This window comes from Castanea sativa, chromosome 2 (assembly GCF_040712315.1).
Source record: "Castanea sativa cultivar Marrone di Chiusa Pesio chromosome 2, ASM4071231v1".
NCBI classification, from domain to species: domain Eukaryota; kingdom Viridiplantae; phylum Streptophyta; class Magnoliopsida; order Fagales; family Fagaceae; genus Castanea; species Castanea sativa.
Window position 1 is genome coordinate 37292571 of NC_134014.1, and position 7118 is coordinate 37299688.

Below are 7118 nucleotides of genomic sequence, written 5' to 3' on the forward strand. Positions count from 1 at the left end.
AGTTTCCAAGCTCCACGCATAGCGCCGGCGAACTTTATGGCGGTGAGCTCTGGTGTGTGGTGTGGTGGAGGTTTGGGCCAGCAAAGGACGACACAACCCCAGAAGAGGAAGTAGAGGGCACGACGAGAACTCTTTCTTCTTCGAAATCGTTCTGCTCTGGCGATCTGTGTAGCGATGGTGGAGGTTTGGCGTGAAGGAAGAGAGGAAGCAGAGGAATGGCGTGAACTTGCAAAGTAAGCTGTGAGCGTGAAATGTTTTTTTTTTTTTTTGAGGTTATGTTGTTTATTTAAGCTGTGAGCGTGTGAACTTTGACATGACGTGGTCTCATTGGCTGGCATAAAACACTGGTTTTACGCTAGTTTCGGAGCCAATGTTTTGTCTTTTTAAAAACTTTTGGATGTGTTTGGTATTACCCCAAATCTCAGGGTAGGTTGTTGTAATTTACCCTATTTATAGTATCAATGTCATAAGTTGGCCCCAAGTAAAAGCTCTTGCCTTCGGCCATGTTGACAGCCTGACAAGTGTGACTTGCTTAGATTAATTTTCTTTTTGTAAAAGTTAGGTATGGTACTCCTTCGATTTGGTACATTATGTTTTCTAATTAATTGAATTTAAAGACCGAGATGCATTTATCAATACATATTATATTTCCTAAATGCAATTAAATTAAATTAGAACAGGTATTTGAGTTCAATATTACCTAAGTTTTTTTGTTTTTTATTTTTTTATTATTGTGTTTTATGTTGGACAGGTGGTGACAGTGGGAGATGTATGAGATATTATTCCCATAATAAGAGTAGTTTTAGGACCACAAGTTATTTTATAACATTTTGGCCACAACTCTAACGAGGCAGATTGTGAATGGTTAATCGTCACTTACATTGTTATACATGGACCTACGATTTTTTGTTTCATCAATTACATGCTGCCACGTCACAATTGTGATAAAAAGTTGTGAAAAAATTTATGGTCCTAGACTTTCCTTTCCTATAATTTGTGGGAGTGTGACCTATGAGTTAGGACAGCTACGTTAAAGAAACTCGAGCCCACCGCCTCCATTCAACGTCAAATAACACAAACTGCCACCAATGGAGCAATTCTATAGAATCACATTCTTCCATGCCTGATGACGAGAAGCTTTACAATTTATGTAGCGGATTGAGATAAGGTGATACAATTCCTATGAACAGTTAGGTTTGATAGTTGAAAAAGAAAATTTCAATCTCAACCATTAATTAAAAAAGTAAAAGTGAAAAAAGTAAAAGGTGAAAAAAGTAAAAGGTGAAAAATATTAAGAGAGAAGATTAGGTGAACTGCACCTAGTGCAATACGCTAGGTGCAATCCTTAAGTATTGTATCGGATCCTAATCCTTACATAGCCATATTCCCATCAGAAACATTTATTGCCTCTTGAAATTGCCTCCCAATTTGGCTTCTCATGATTGCGAATCTAGAAAATTTTTCAAGAATTTATTAAAAATTTTAAATTATAAAAAATCTAATAAAAAAAAATATCAACAATAAAAAAAAAAACGCAAATAGATGAATTTTTTTAATGTCCTTTTACTAGTAAAATTAAAAAGCAAAAAGGGACCGATAAGAAATAAAGTGAGAATTGAGAATGCAAGAATAAGAATAATAAAGTGTGAGAGAGTTTTAACTAATTATAGAGAAGAGAGAGAGAGAGAGAGAGAGACTATTGTGACTACAAGCCGAAACATCGAGCAGAGTAGAGTTGCTGCAAGCATGCGACTGCAAAGCTAAGAAGCAAATGAGTTGCCAACGCCGCCAAAGAGAACTCAAGTCTACAATATCTCTCTTGGTACTTTTTTCACTAATGAAATTATTGATTATTTTTATGGAATGAGTTGAATAAGTTATGAATCCAAATGATTAGGGTTTTTTCTTTTATTTTATTTTATAGGGCTTTTGTTGGAAATTTTGTTCATTTGTTATTGTTTGGGCTAATCTTATTGTTGTTTGGCTTATTTTTGCTATTGTTTGGGTAAATTTTTATTGTTATTAATTTGGAAAAATTTTATTCTTATTATTTGTTCTTCTATTTTTATTTTTTGTTTAAGAGGTTAAGAATTACACTTCAGGGGCGAAGATTACTTTTAAGAGATATGTTAGAGACATAGCAAAATGTGACAATAATTTTACAACATTCCTAAATTTAGAATACCAAAATTTTAAATTAAAGATTATGGTGGGTCCATGTGTGAATTAACAAACTAATTTAGAAATGTTGTGAAATTGTTGTAACAATTTGTGGGGACACAAAAATTGACCCTGGAGTTCCTCACGAATTCACACTATAATTATTCCAACAACCAACGTATAAATAAACAATAAAGGATAAACACTCCACAATGGGAAACTCAAGTAATTGATTTTTTTGGCCTCATATATTACAATTTCAACCTACATATTACAATAGATAACTCTCACGTTCCCGTGGTGTTACCCTTACTCTCTCTCTCTCTGATTGATTTTTCTTCTAAATGTTCCCTTTCCCCCTTCCTTTTTTTTTTTTCTCAGATCCTTTACCTTTTGCCTCCCCTCTCCCTTTCATAGCATCAATCCTTGCCCATATCACTACAGTTGTCCTGTTGCCTGCTGAGTCTTAGGAATATTTTCCTTAACTTTACCGGATTCTTCCCCACCCTTATCCTAGAACTCTGACTTTTTGGGGTTGTTTGTACTGTTTAGGCTGTCTTACTTGTATTTAATGTGGTAGAAATTAGTTATGAATCCCATCATTAATGCGGAGGCAAAGATCTTCAACCTTCTTGCATGCTTCGGAAGTTTCCCATGGTTCCAAGAATCTCCTGAAAATCACACGTGGATTATCTGTGCACCATACCTCGAGTAAGTTGGCACCTTACCTTTTCCACAGGAACTAATTTCCTATGTCACTCATATTTTTCGTAATACTTGGGATGACCCGGCTTTCCTCCTTTTATGGTTTTTTATCCATTGAGTCTTCCTTTCAATACACAGGCCAGGCCTAATTCTTTCCCCGTAGCCTAATGACTTCTTGGGCTTAAGGCCCGAGTGGTGACCATTCCTCTCCCCACACATTTTATTATATTTTTAGCATTACTCTTATTTTTGTTAAACTCAAATTCCAAGAAAACTCAAATAAAAGTATTCAATATAGACAAGCATATACGTTAGTTTAAATATATATATGGTTAGGTTCAAGTTACACCTGATGTAACTCTAAACAGTGTAATACCTCCCAATAACTTATTATTAAATTCATATTTTGGAAATCTTACCGTTAAATTACATGTTCTATATGTTTTTAACATGCATGCCAATTTTCATGCTAATCGGATGTTATTTACCATTTCATCCATAAACACATTTTTTATGTATTAATTTAAACTACAAACACTTGAATTTAAACAATTGATTGATGACATGACTATTGATATTCGATTACCTTGAAATTTTGCAAGTATGGAGAATATACAAAGATAATGTAATCCAACGGTAGATTTGTCAAAATTGGCATCCTATTAAAAAATAATGAGTGGTGTAATATTACTTAAAATTACACCATATGTAACTTGAACTCAACCCATATATATATATATATATATATATATATATATATATATATATATATATATATATATATATATATATATATAAAATTTTCCCCCCAAGCAAGGGTGTTTACTGTTCCCTCGTAGACTTGGTGGGCAAAAATGGCCAAATACTTGTTGGCCAAAATTTTTAGCAATCTACCACTGTTTTACCTTTTTAAAAGTCGAGTTTGTAAAACTCAAACTTTACATGTAACTCGAGTTTCAAAAACTTAAATTTCATAAAAAATACTACTGACCTGAAATTTGTGTAATGAAGAAAGGCATGGAACTTGAGTTTCATAACCTCGAGCTCGTTGTAAATTATCGCACTATTTGCCTAATGCCTTTCAAAGAAACTGTTTACACAGTGCATGCAAACCAACTTTATGGAAGGTTGCTCTTCAAAAATATAGAGTACAACCCTAACCTCACAAAAAAACAAATGTGAAACTGTGCCGGTAAATTAATATGTTGTCAGAGTCCTGAAGCTCCTTTTTTCATGTGACTACCTGACTGGAGTGTCAAAGACCCACGCTGTAAAAAATGAAAAAAATTCCAACTTTCGACCCAAATTACATAGCACATGAAAACGGACTTTCTTTCTTGCACATTGCTCAAGCGCTATTTTCATCAAATTTGAGTTCCTAAAACTCAAGTGATGGGGTAAACACAAGTTTCACAAATTCGAGTTCCAAAAAAGTAATATATTTTTAAATATTTTCAAAACAGTAGTAGATTATTAAAAATTTTGGCCAACAATGGTATTCTCAAGTTCCAAAAGAGTAATACATCTCTAAATATTTTCAAAATAGTAGTATATTATTAAAAATTTTGGCCAACAGTGATATTTGACCATTTTGGCCTAGCTTGGTGAAGCTTCCATTAATCCATGTGCACAACCTCCAAGACAGACCACTATTGTTCAATAAATAAAATTAAATAGCTCATATGAAATTACATATTGGGAGAGATATTATAGTAAAAAAATGCACAAAAAATTTTATAATCTTTTTACAAAACAATAATTTATGGGGAATTCTACAAAATATTAATGTTAATAGATTTGGTAAAGTGAGAGCCTAAGAGAGTGAGAAGGGGCGTTGAGAACTTCAAATCTTAGCACCAAAAAAAAAAAATGTCTTGAAGACATGATTTTTTGAGCGGACATCTAAGGAATAAAGCAAGCTGGGGAAAACCAACTTGGTACCATGCATGATGCATCATAACACTATCGTCTTTTTATGTGGATAATTAGATAGCAACTTTAAAGGGGACCCCAAGCCAACCCACCATATGCATTCTGCAATATATGTCAAATATGCAGGGAACTATAATGAGTAAAAAAATGACTAAAAGTTCTCAGGTTCAAAGTTCTAAAGACAGTCACAGTCTATCATTGTATTTGTAGCGATTGGTCCATTACTATGATTGTGGATAACAGTATATATCAGGCTCTCGAAATCTTTCCCTGTTATATGCTATTTCTTTTCCTGTTGTGGCTACTGCTAGTAACAGCAATGGCATCTTTTTTCTTTTTCTTTTTACCGTCCCCATCACTGAACGTGGAGATGGTCGCAGCCTCGCAGGGCCCTTCCCTTTTTGTTTGCCCAACAATAAAGAAATTCCTTTGAATTTAATAGTAATAATAATAATAGGAAGCAATTTTATAAGAGCATGCATTTCAATTATCTTCAAGCATTGTATACAATATTAATGGGAAATTATTGAATACTCTGGGAGTACCATAAATGCGTACTCTCTCTTTTTACATGAATTGTGGGTTCAATCATAAATTTAATTAATGGGACCCATGGTTATGTGAGAGGTGAGAATATGCATTTATGGTACTCTAAGAGTACCTAATAATTACTCCAATATTAATACTAATATAATAAAAATTAGATTTAGAGGTTGTGATTTCGTTAAGTGATTTTCTTTTCTTTATGACAAGTGACTATATCTTATTTAATTAAAATTTGATAACATAGTTAGTCTTTTTTATAAATATCTAAATTTATTAAAAGAAAAGAGAGTAATTTCCTATTTTATAATCAAATACTTTTGAGATTTTTCACTTGAAAAAGGAAACAATGTTAAGGACAAATAATATAAAAGCATGCATTCCTATCAAAGGAAAAAAGAAAAGAAAAGAAATCATTTTTCTTATTTCAATTTTGTTTTCCTTAAAAAGACATCTTCTATATGTAATAATTTCTTTTTTTTCATACATATATGTAATTATTTATTATTTTGCATAAAAAGTGTATAATAATGTAATGAAATCTTGTAACCAATGAAATTAATGATGCCAAAAATCGTCAGTAAGCTACACAGTCCTCATGTGCTCCAAGCGAGACCTGTACAACACAAAGGGAAGAAGAAGAAGAAGAATCTACAAAGAGTACCGGTGTGGTACAGGCCAAATACCCTCTAACGGTTAAGTTAGAGAATTTTTCACAACTCTAGAGTGTTAGACCTGGGGTGAATTATGCGTACCTTAGTTTGTGAGGGCTTTAAGGTTTTTATAGTAGTGTAGGGTTGACATTCATTCCTTGGCAGAGAAGATCTTTCCTCATAGAGAAGATTCTCATTAACGCGTGTATCTTATAGGACTCTTTCCTTGTAGAGATCTTCTCGATTAGGGTTATTCGTGTGGCACAAGATGTTTCCATTTATACCAATCTGTGGAGTCCAAGCAAAGTCATATTAGATTCGTCAGGAGCTTTCTCGTTCCCGTCAGCTTTTCATCTCGTATGGATGCTCAAGTCGTCAGGTCCAAAATGCCATTTGCTAAGAGGACAAGTCGACGGGTAAAGATCAAGATCGTCAGCCTTATGTACACGCGATGGCATAGCTGACGAGTCTAATGAACCCTACAAGCCCATCCTTTTGATACCTTTCCAGAAATTACCCTTGTTAGTTACCCTTTACTCCATGGCTCCGTCAGCTTTAGCTGACGGGTTATGGAGTTTGATTTGTACCCTTTCATGTGCTTGAAAAATGGCGCGTTCATTGATGGCTCCTCGAGCAGCCATCATTTAATGCTTAAGACAGGTGGCACAGGTTGGTTGGCCTTATTTCTGAAAAAAGGCGTCGCTTCGTCTTCCGGCAACTTTCACCTTATACATATCTCACCCCTCTCCTCATTTCTCTTATTTCATCCTTGCTAATTCTAAGAGAGAACTCGTCATTTTGATTTACCTTGCTCTTATCAACTTGCTAGTCTAATATCGCCTTTGCTGCCATCAGCTTGCTAAGATCGTCACCCCTCCAGGAACCGTCTACTAATTAAGTAAGTCCTTTTATTTATCATTTTTTTTTCGTTATCCTAGTTAGTCATTAATTTTAGAGAGACCGTCAACTTAGGTTCTTAGAATACCTCCATCGCTTGAAGGTAAATAGATTTCTAGAGAAGCGACAAGTGAGCAGTCGTCAGTCCGTGAAAGGGCGGGCTACGACGAAGTTTTCCCGTCCGATCGCGAGCCCGAGGAGGGCTTTTCAAGGTCATCAGAAAGGGAG